Genomic DNA, 12,107 nt, shown 5'->3' on the forward strand with positions numbered 1-12,107 from the left:
CTCAGTATCCGGCTGCTCCATTCCAGAGCATGGCATTGTAGGCCGTGGCACAGTGTGCCGAGGATGTTGGTGTTACGGATGCTGTTTTGAGCCCTTTGCGTCTAGGTGAGTTGCCTTTTATCTTTGTTTTGCTTGGTTGTTTGTCTTTTTAGATTTTATTGAGACTTGACTTATTTTGATTATTTCAGTCGGTTTGACGAAGGCCCTAAGGAACCCTGACAAGAACCCTAACGATCCCATAGGTGTGGATCTCTCTCGGATTGGTTTGGGAGCACCACCGAGGCCTCTGCTTATGGGCATGGCTCCCGACCCATCTGGCCCAGGGTAGGCTGGTGGTGAAGGTTACATTTGCTTCTTGTTTTCTGTTTCTTCGCTATCTCTATCTTATTCGAATTTTGCTGATTTCTGGTTGCTGTTTCAGGAGCTTCCGACAACACGATAAGTGGGTGGGCGGATGTCCTTGAGGCTATTTACAGTGATATAGGAGGTTGTTTTTTTGTTTTTGTTTTGTTGCTTTTGGTCTTACGTTTCTTACGGTTGATTTGCTGCCAGGTCGCCTTCGCCACCACCTAAAGAGTGTTGATTACTTCAAGTTGCTACGAATGAACTTGGAGCAGTAGTGCGTGGTATGTTTTATTTTTGTGTTTTATCTACCATTATTCTGGCATGCTATGGCTAACCTTCATCTTGACAGGGTCATTATCTTGCGAAGGGCATCGAAGAGCATGGTATGCAAGAGGTGGTCGACCGCAACCTGGACATTGAGGCCTTGAAGAAGGAGATGGATACTCTTGAGGCCAAGAAGAACCAACTTGCAGGGGAAGTTAGGGGTCTCAGCGCTGCCCGCACTAACTTGGAGAACCTTCGCAAGGAGGTTGAGTCCCTAAACAAGGAAGTAGAGGGTGCGAAGGCTGCCGAGCAATTGGCTGCCGAACGTTCCCTAAAGGCTATCGAGATGGCTGATAACCTTTGCAAGGAGGTGGATGCCGAGAGGGAGTCTAATGCTGCATTAAAGGCGCAGGTGGACATGCTGACTTAGCGCCTGGAAGATGCGAAGGCTATTGGATTGGCCACGGCTAAGCTCTATGTGGGTGCCCTTGACCAATTTGGGGGCTCTATGTCTTCGCTGCTATCTGATCCTTCGACGTTCAACATCTTTTCCTGGATGAAGGCCAATTTCTGTAAGCTCCTGGACTTTGTTGGTGGAGCTATCGACTTTGGAGCGCTGGCTTCTGCCACCAATTTCTCTAAGATGCTAAAGCAGGATGGCTGCTCGCACATCAAAGGTGTGACAAAAAAGGACCTTGAGGGTTCGACCGAGCTTGGATTGACCTCTCGGAGTGTTAGAAGATCTGTCCGTAGCTTCATGAAGTCATTCTGGTGAAATTTGGCCGAGCGGAGGCTCGTTCAATGGCGGAGGCATGGTGTGCTACGGTTGGTGTCTTATGGCTTGTTATTTTTTCTAGCTTGTGCATCCTTTGTTTTTTGTGTTTTCAAGCTTTTTGTTGTTTTTCAGGAGTTGTAGAAGGCAGAGGTTGTGCATGGTACTGCTGTGGTGCAGTCTTCGTAGGCTACGGAGGCGGTGACTCCGAAGGCGCCCTCTAGTGCTGTTGAGTTTCATGTGTCCATGGAGCCTACGCCTACTCCTGCTGATCCAAAGGTGTAGTGTTTAGGTCTTTTTAGTTGGTAGCTATAGATGTTAGGCAGAAGTGTTGGTGACGATGGTCCATGTATATTACAGCTTTTTGTTGTCTTACTGGCGCCTTCGTCCTTTTGTTGTTTAATTTGCAAATTTTCCCTACATAGGTTTCCTCTTCTGGGCCTGTGCAGGACGTGCCACCCTTAACAATGTATCAAGATGGTGTTTATGTTAGTGGAGAATTGTGGTAGTATTGGCGCGAAGCTTTCCCCCGGTGTTCTATTTGTGATATGTTTGCATTTGTAATTTATGATATATATGATGAATACTCTGAATTTACTAGGTCGTTAGGCTAGCGACGGCCTTGGCCACCGGTTTAGTATTAGACCTTCGATAGGTTTTTGCTGGCCTTCATTGCTTTGCGATTTATATTTTGAAGGCTCGATGATTTTTTCGTTTTGCCTTCTTATTGTCTTTGGGCTTATGTATGTTTGTGCTTTTGATGGGCCATTGTTGTAACCATATCTACTTTTCTCTAAATACATTTTGCTTGGAATATTTGGTTGTGCACTTGTTTTATTGAAGATTCTTGCTACGTGCGCTAACTAGGCCGAAGGGTTACATTTTCCATGGCTTATTTCCTCTATGTTGCCTCTGGTTCCCTCTTCTCTGGTCGACGCTGGTACGAGTCTGTGCATCCGCACGGAAAAGCTAAGGCGCTGGTTTTTGCCTTTGGGTGCCTTGTGAAGGCTTCAATGTCTACTTCGTTGCTCTGGCCTCCATCTTTGTGCTTGCTTGGAGTTGACAGGGATGCTCTAACACGTCACAGCGGAGAAGCTGAAGTGCTCGTATTCGATCTTGCTGATGTTACGAAGGCTTTGGCATAATTTGAGCACTCATCGGAGGCGCTAGTCTTTATTCTTGATGCTTCTCTAGAGGCCACAGAGCAATTTGAGCAAGCAATGGAGGTTGATGAAGCATTTCTTGGACATTGTGTTTGTTTGCATCTAAATTGCTTTGCTGCTACCTTCAGTCTTGTTGGAGCAGCTATGCTCCCGTTGAACATGGTTGATGTTGGGCTACGGTGGTCAGAGTCTTCAATTGCAGAGGGATGTTATGAGTCTTCATGTGATACCCTTCCACAACCTCTGATACTAATTGCTTGCTGCCGGATTATGGTTAGGAAACACCCTGTGGAGGCTATACGACACCATGTGGTTGATGCGTACTACCTGTCCGTGGCCTTCACTGGGCTACGCGAGCTACTGCAATTATGAGTCTTCACACGGTATCTTTTTGGTTTTCTTGTTTCTAAGGAAACTCTGACCTCCGCGATTCTCTCTCCTTGCTCTATAGCGTAGTGGGTCTTGTTTGCTTTAACCTCCCCCCTAGCACTCTCTAGGGCTAGTGATGTGGTTATGTGCCGACTGAGGCTGGTGCTAGGGGGCATCGGGTTTTATAGTCTAGTGTTTGTATGTTTTAATAAATTTTGGTGGTTGGCCAATGTTTATTGCTTGTATGTGTTTAAAGTCACATGATTTTGATAGATTTCTTTGTTCTTGGCATATCTTTAGTTCTTTAACTCTATTGTATTTGTCATTAACTGTTGACTGTCACCTGGTGCCTGAAAATGACAGGTCTTCACTAGGTTTTCCCTCGCCCAATGCCTTTGGTGGAGGTAGGTCTTTGTCGGGTTTTGCTGCCTTTTGGCCATTTTGAGAAATCCTTGATGCCTGATTGAGGATAGGGCATTGTCAAGGGTGTCGGTTGTTTTTAGCCGTGAAGGTTGTTCCATGCTCTATAGCCTTCGGCTAAGGTAGTGGAAGGTCCTCTCTGTTGTGATTGTTGTTGTTGAATGTTGTGGCTCCTCTGCTAGCCACTTTCAACCTTCGGTTTGCATGTCATTCTCAGGGGGGGAATTACTCTTCATACTTTAGAGGGTTTTACATGGGTCCTGCCTCATCAAAAACTTCATCTCCGCTAGGAGCCCCCTTTGTGAGGACAAGAGTACATGCCCTTTTTCATGAAATGAAAAGAGAATTTGAGAGAATAGAGGTGAGGTGACCTACGCTTATAGTTCCGCGGAGGCCACCCCTTTACACTTATATGTTGAACCTATGTAAATTGTTGATGTTCCAGGTGTGAGTTGTTGTTTTACCTTCGCCGTCAGTCAGGTAGAACAACCCTAGTCTTTCGGCGGCCTTCACCATGTATGGGCCTTTCCATTTTGGTTGAAGCTTTCCTACATTTGTTGCATTGGGTTTCCTTCTGAGGACTAGGTCTCCATCTAGTATGAGCTTTCTAACCACCTGGCTGTCTCTCCACTTTTTGGTTTGCTCTTGGTATTTTGTGATGTTTTTCACTACTTCCGATCTTGTGCCTTCGATTGTTTCCTTGCAGTATTCTTTGTCTTCTGCCAGGGCTTGTTTTATGACATGGAGGCTCTGATGCCTGACTTCTTCGGGCACCATTGCTTCTTCACCGTATAAGAGTTTGAATGGCATAAAGCCTATTGTTCTAGAGGCTATAGTGTTGTGGGACCACACTACCTTCGGCAGTTCCTCTACCCATTTGCCTTTGTGGAGGATGAATAAAGTCTTCGATATTGCTAAAAATATTACTCTATTAGATCTTTCTACCACTCTGTTTGACTTTGGGTGGTAGACTGAAGCAAAGTCTATTTTGGTGCCTATGCTTTGGCAAAATTCTTTGAACTTGTCTGAGTCGAACTATTTCCTATTATCAACTATTAAGGTTCTTAGTACTCTGAACCTGCAGGTTATGTTCTGCTAGAAGATCTTTTTCATTGTCTTGATGTTATTGTTGCAAGTGGCTTGGCTTCAATCCATCTTGTGAAATACTCTATTGCTACTATTGCAAACTTGTTCCCCCCTTGCGATGGTGGTAGTGGCCCAACAAGGTCCATGCCCCATCTTTGTAAGGGCCAAGTGGGTGGGATGAGTTGCATAGCTGTTGAAGGTTTTGACTAGTATGGGGAGGTGCTCTAGCATGCTTGACATGTCTTGACAACTTCTTTTGTGTCCTTGATGTGCATAGGCCAATAGAATCCCTACCTGATGGCCTTTGCGGATAGTGCCCTATGTAACACCCTAGTGTTAAGCATTGCATTTGGCACTTGCATTTCATAAGCACAAGCATCATCCAAGCATTCATGAGCATGAGCATATGGAATTTCATCTTATTCTTTACATATTATCACATGTGATGTTGATTATATAAATGCATATGCTTGTGATCATGTGTGACCAATGCAAGAGATGGTTGTGAGGTCACAAAAACACATTAGACACATCTAGGATGGTAAATGGAACAATGTTCCTCTACCCATTTGCCTTTGTGGAGGTTGAATAAAGTCTTCGATATTGCTAAAAATATTACTCTATTAGCTCTTTCTACCACTCCATTTGACTCTAGGTGGTAGACTAAAGCAAAGGCTATTTTTGTGCCTATGCTTTTGCAAAATTCTTTGAACTTGTCTAAGTCAAATTGTTTCCTATTGTCAACTGTTAAGGTTCTTAGTACTCCGAACCTGTAGGTTATGTTCTGCCAGAAGAACTTTTTCATTGTCTTGATGTTATTGTTGCAAGTGGCTTGGCTTCAACCCATCTTGTGAAATACTCTATTGCTACTATTGCAAACTTATTCCCCCCTTGCGATGGTGGTAGCGACCCAACAAGGTCCATGCCCCATCTTTGTAAGGGCCAAGTGGGTGGGATGAGTTGAACAACTGTCGAAGGTTTTGACTAGTGTGGGGAGGTGCTCTGGCATGCTTGACATGTCTTGACAACTTCTTCTGCGTCCTTGATGTGCATTGGCCAATAGAATCCATGCCTGATGGCCTTCACGGATAGTCCCTCTATAACACCCTAGTGTTAAGCATTGCATTTGGCACTTGCATTTCATGAGCACAAGCATCATCCAAGCATTCATGAGCATGAGCATATGGAATTTCATCTTATTCTTTACATATTATCACACGTGATGTTGATTATATACATGCAAATGCTTGTGATCATGTGTGACCAATGCTAGAGATGGTTGTGAGGTCAGAAAAACACCTTATACACATCTAGGATGGTAAATGGAACAATGTTTGTATTCATGACATGGCCAATTTTGCTTCTAAGTACTAGTTTACTCATAATGTCATTTTTCATGATCCTAATTTGAACAAAGTTGAACTATAGCATATATTGTTTGCATGACAGTGCACCCTTAATAAAAGTTGTAGTTCTTGAAATGGGTAACAAACTTTATTTAAGGGTCATGAGCTAATTCAGTGCCTAACATAGTCAAAAATAAACTCTAAGGTAGCAATCAAATGTTGTTTTCAGACTTCGGAAATTTTCTAAGTCTAAGAACTGATTTACAGTTTCATGTACCATACTTTGAAGCTTTGCAATTTGAAAACCAACTCGAATTTTACCAAGCTCATTTAAGCAAAGTTGTAGATCACATGTAGCTCTACAATTCTTAGTAATGTAATTTTTGCTAATTCTCCACGGATTAGGAGTAATAGTGGTACGAAGATGGCTTGTCAGTTGGCGTGACAGCCGATTCGAATTGGCCGACCGAGCACATCGTGGCCGACCGCTGCTAGGCCGCACACGCCGCATGGCGGCCGCTTGTCGGCGTCGGCCCAGCCGGTTAGGCCCGTAGGTGGAGAAAAGATAGGCGAAGCCGCTGCGCTCGCTCATTCTCACTCTCTCCCTCTGCACTCTCCCTCTCGCTAGCTCGCCGAGCGGAGCCATGCTCATCATTGCCACCACACACCTCTGCCGCACTCACATGCCATAGCTGCAACACCATCGTCAAATCCATTAGGCCCACAGCTCTGCCACCATCTCCTCTACCTCCTCGACCCGCTAGTGCCACCATCCGAGCTAAGGTAAAGTTGCATTGTGCGTCGCCATCATAGCCATGGCCATGGAGCACCGCTGAGCTCTGAGCTCACCGTGGCCAACCCTCTCTACTACTCCTCCTACCTCCTTCTCCCATGGTTCATTGTTGCCTTAGGTCATAGAAGCTCATGCCGTAGCCGGGTTAATTGCTACTACTGCCACCGTGCGGGTACGCACAACCGCACAGAGCGCACCAGCCCTCTATAGCGTGTGTTTCCGCAATGCTATGAACCCTAGCACCTTCCCCAAAGATGGAGACCCATCACCGACCACCATCTCATCATAATGGCAAGCGCTGCCGCACGCGCTATGCGCCACCACGCCCCCATGCATGCAATTGGAATACACCGCCGCTCCACCGTAACCTAGACCTAACCATAGAGCTCCGTTAGGACCTCCTGACGTTGTAGCCACGCTCTCCTAACCATATCATCACCGGAGACGACGAGCCCGCCACAGAGCACTTCTGCCATGCCACCATTATCGCTGGCAAGGTTTCTCTGGTGATGCACCGAGCCAACTGAGGGTACCCCTCGATGCCGCTTGATGAGTCGAGTGTAGTGGTGAAGACCTCATCGCCAATGACCTCGCTGCCGGTGAGATATAGCCGGTCAAACGCCGCGCTCTGCTCCTGCATTGCTGACGTGTGGGACCCATTGACCGCGAGGCCCAGCTATCGGCGCCTTCGGGTGCACTGAACCAGGTGCACCTAGCTGCTGGGCCTGATTTGAAATTTGATTTTTTTAATTTATTTTCACATATTTGAATACAAACTTCAAAAATTTATATCTTGAGCTAGGAGTGTCCAATTTGATTGAACCAAACTTTGTTGGATTCATCATGAAGTGTACTATTTGATAAAAATATGAAACCTACTATTTAGGGTATTTTTTGGGGGGATTAAATTGAGCTAGATAAGTGCTTTTAAACTTGTTTCTATCTTATAAAATGCATATCTTGAGCAATGGAAGTGCAAAAATTGTGATTCCAATTTTACTGATCTTGTGTTGACATGCTCTAGCTAGGAAAAATGCTAAACCTACAATAGGCATACTTGGAATCTAGTCTTTCTATTTAATCTTAAATAATTGCTAGTTTCTAGTGAAAATAAATGGGGTAAAACATACCTAACTTATGATCATGCAAATTTCTACCCAGTGTTCTTATGCTAGGATGAAAGTAAGAAAAATTGGAAATCTGTTGTTTGACACTTTTCACTAGGTTAAACTATTTTTGCTAAAATAAGCCTATGCAACTTGTCATTTTTGTAGAGGTTGCTATACTTATCTAAATGGCATGAAATTTGTACAGTATACTATTGGGGACATATGTAACATACTATAATTGTCTTTGAATTTATTGATCATTGGAAATATTTATCCTTTAAATCACCTTATTATATATAGAAACTAAATGGCTTAACCATGATGTTTAATATGGGCTTAACCATGATGTTTGAATTAATAAATGCACATAAGTAAATTATTTGGGCTTAACCCTGATGTTTAATATGGTGCTTGTGATGCATATGATATGTTTAAATTGGTAGTTATGCTCAAAATTATTTGGTTATAGGCAGCTAGTTAATGATTGCTTTATAATTCAACTAAATGGCTGCATGAGTAGTTTCTATGGTGTTGACAAATTCATGATGATAATGATCTTTTCTGCGAAACTTGTTAATAACAGAGTTGTAGGTAACTTACTCATCTTGCTTGTCCTAAAATTTCATAGCTATAGGCTAAATGGTTTAAGATTTATAGCTATTAGAATTCTGCTGTCAGATTTGCTTGTCCTCGGGACAGATCTGAAAGGTTGAATTGTTTGACCTAGATAGCTACTGAATCACCTTAAGATGACTAAAACAAAGTTGTAGAAAATTTTATAATCTTTCCAGAAAGTCTAAGATCATATTGTTCGGATGTGTATAACTCCAGTTATGGTCAAAACAATTGGCTGCTGTCTTGTAGTCAAGAAAATGTTTTAAATAGGTGTTTGTTTAATTACTAAAGAAGAGATATGCGCCTACTCAGTAAAAAGAAAGTTAATATTGTTATCACCCTAATACCTTGCTGTTAAGAACAGTCATGAGTATGCATTTCATCGTATCATCCATGTCATTACCTATGCATCCATGATATCTTATTCGTTCTCATGCATATAGGATCGCCCGAAGATATCACCCTCTTGGAGTTCGAAGCAGAGGAGGAGGAGAATTAGGAGACACCCCAGCCCGCAGCTCCCAAAGGTGAGTAGCAGGCTCCAGAAGAACTTTTGGAGTGCCCTGACCACTTACCCACTTCTTTCTTGAAAGGCAAGCCCCAGAGCATTCTAAGCCTCCTATGTTTTATAAAATATCACTTGAGTCCTTTATGTTGGATGCACTAGGTTATAAGAGTTGATTTGGAAACACTTGATGCATAGAACTACCTTGTCCAGATATATACTTTAAACCCTATGTGGGTCCAAGATCGAATACATGCTTAGCCATGCTTAGACTGGTACAAGTCAGGTGATTTCCTATCACCTGCGAGATATAGGTGCATACCGGAGCACGGTTGGCTATATTTGCTATCATGGAAAAGAACCATGGGATAATGTAACTGGAGGACGGGCGGACTCTATGTGTAGGTTGACTCATGTGATTCCGTCTGTGCCAATTAAGGACCGCATCGTTGGAGGCCCTCTTGTCATTTTCAACGCATGCCTCTCACTTAGCTGGCCGGATAACTCATTTCGACCGTGAAGCCAAGTAGCTCAACTTAGGCCGGGCCTTGTTCTGTCAAAGTGCGCACTCTAGATGGTAGTAAGGATGTGCGGGGAGCCAGACATGAGCCCAAGGGCAGGGTAGTCCTGATCATCCTGGCAGCTAGATGTCCCTGGTTATGTGGCGCTGATCGAAAACACAAAATGTGTATATGAGTTGTACCAAAGGTGACCTAAGACTACCTTGGCGCAGGTATGTCTGGGTTTGTGTTAGGAATAATTGGCCAGCTGGTTGCAATCGATTCGAAACGCCATCTCTCCCGGATAGTGAGAAACTTGGTGGAGCCCCTTCATCGTAGTAATTGAACTATGGAATGTGATGGTTATGATGAACATGGAAAATATTATACCAGCTATGGTTACTATTGTATGTTACTAATGATATCCCACATGTTTGGCATAGGTTAGTTGCTAATCTAGAGATGAATATTTATAATCAACTTAGTTACCGAATTACAAAATGTATAGCTCAACTAGTGGCTTTTATGCAAAATGTTGTCAAGCTAGCCCCACTTATAAAGCCTTGCATGATCCTTGGAGTCACTTTATTTTTGGTTTATGACGGGTAAGTCGAGCTGAGTACCTTATTGTACTTAGGGTTTATTTCCCACTTATTGCAGATAACACAATGTATCATGGGTATTGTAAGAACTACTTTTCACCTGCAGTGGAAGAGGAGTAAGCCAGGGCAAGGCGCTTCTATTTATATATCTTAGCTGTGATGCTTTTGTGGGTGGTGATCACAAACTGGCTTGTATTAAACAATGGTGTGAGATGTTGGTTTTAAAACTACTTTGCTTCTGCTACTACCTTATTTGGAACTTGAGTTGTAATAACTTTAATCATACTCTGATGTATGGCAATGTATTTGTGAACTCTATGTAACATGTGGCATGTATGTTGAATCATGTATGATCTTGGTTGTATGTTGGCGATTAATCGAGACCCTTTGTGGTACTTGACGGACTGCCGGGTTTATATGGGCTCAAGTATGATAGTGCAACTGCTTTGTAGGCTGCCATTGTACTTGTGCTCTTATAAATTGGATTCTGTCACACCCTTGAACCGATGTATGAGCCGCATATCCCTGAGTGGATTTCTTGAAGTAGATTTTTGCCTTTGCTCTGAGATATGCATTTGAGCAGCGGTTGGACAACCCCTTTTTTGTATAGTATTCCATCTATCAATGTGTAGCTTCTTGCTCTTGCTACCATTCTTGCTATGCTTGCCTAATCTTCTAAATGGTTCATATTTTTCAAGCAATCTATGATCAACTGCCTCCAGTCTTCATACTTAGTGACTAAGACTATTTTGAACACCTTTGTTGTTACTTGTGTCGCTAGCGCTTGTAGTACTTGGTAAAAGGCTCCATCTGGTATGGGCAAGTTGTTTGTTGCTGCCTTCGCTAGCTCATCCGCTTCTACATTTTATGCTCTTGGTATATATTGCAGGGTGAATCCCGGGAATCTATGCTCAAGAGCCCTTAATGTGGCTAGGTATTTGATTAGTTTTGGTTCTCGTGCTATATATTCTTTTTTACTTGTCCTACCACAACTTGAGAGTCTGTCTTTACTAGTACCATTTTTGCACCAAGTGCATTCACCTTGTTGAGCCCTAGTATGAGGCCTTCGTATTCAGCTATATTGTTTGTTTCCTTGAACTCTAGTCTTGCTGCATACTTTGATTGGAGGCCTAATGGTGCTATTAGTATAGCGGAGGCTCCATCACCTAGATGCTCCTAGGCTCTATATGTATAAAGTGTCTAGACTTGAGCCTGAGTTTGTGAGGGTTGATGCGCCGAGGGCGTACAATCTGCCATAAAAGTCTGCTAATGCATGTGATTTGATTGATGTTCTTGATACATAGTTGAGTTCAAACTGGAATAATTTTGTTGCCCATTTTCTTATTCTTCTAGAGGCTTCTTTTTTGCTGAGTACATCCCCGAGCAGTTGTGATGAGGGTACTATGATTTCATGCGCTTGGAAGTAGTGCTTCAATTTTCTTGATGAGATTAAGACTCAATATGCTATGTTTTCTAATTCTGTATAATTCAACTTTGCCCCTGATAGGGCTTCTAAGATGTAGTAAATAGGTTGTGGAATGACCTTAGACTCTTCTTCTTTCTCTTGAACGAGCACTCCACTAACTGCATGGTCGGAGGCTGCAACATATAGCAATAGTGGAGCCTCTAGATCTGGTACTATCACCAGGAGTTTACTAGCCATATAGTTTTTAAATTCATGAAAAGCCTTCGACTATTTGGGCCCCCATTCCACTTTGTCTCTGCCTCTTAAAGCTTTGAAGAATGGGAGGCTACGCTCTGCTGATTTTGAGATGAATCTATTTAGTGTTGTTATTCTTCCGGTGAGGTTTTGGACTTCTTTTTTGGTTGATGGTTCCACCATTGAAATTATGGCCTTCGTCTTCTCGAGATTAGCCCTTATGCCTTCGGGCCCTATAATATACCCGAGGATTTTGCCTTTGCTTATGCTGAGGATGCACTTTTCTAGGTTAAGCTTTAGCCCAGCTTTTTTGAGATTTGTGAAGGTTTCTTTGAGGTCTGCAATGTGGTATTTTTCGTTCTTGCTCATCATGATAATGTCATCAACATAAGCTATGATGTTTTTCTGCAGCTGAGGGCCAAGAACCGCTTTGGTCATTCTAGCGAAGGTTGATCTTGCGTTCTTGAATCCCTCAGGCATTCTTATGTAACAATATGTTTCGAAGGGAGTAGTGAAACTTGTCTTCTCCTCATCTTCTTTATTGAGCCAGATTTGGTG

This window comes from Miscanthus floridulus, chromosome 15 (assembly GCF_019320115.1).
Source record: "Miscanthus floridulus cultivar M001 chromosome 15, ASM1932011v1, whole genome shotgun sequence".
Taxonomy (NCBI): domain Eukaryota; kingdom Viridiplantae; phylum Streptophyta; class Magnoliopsida; order Poales; family Poaceae; genus Miscanthus; species Miscanthus floridulus.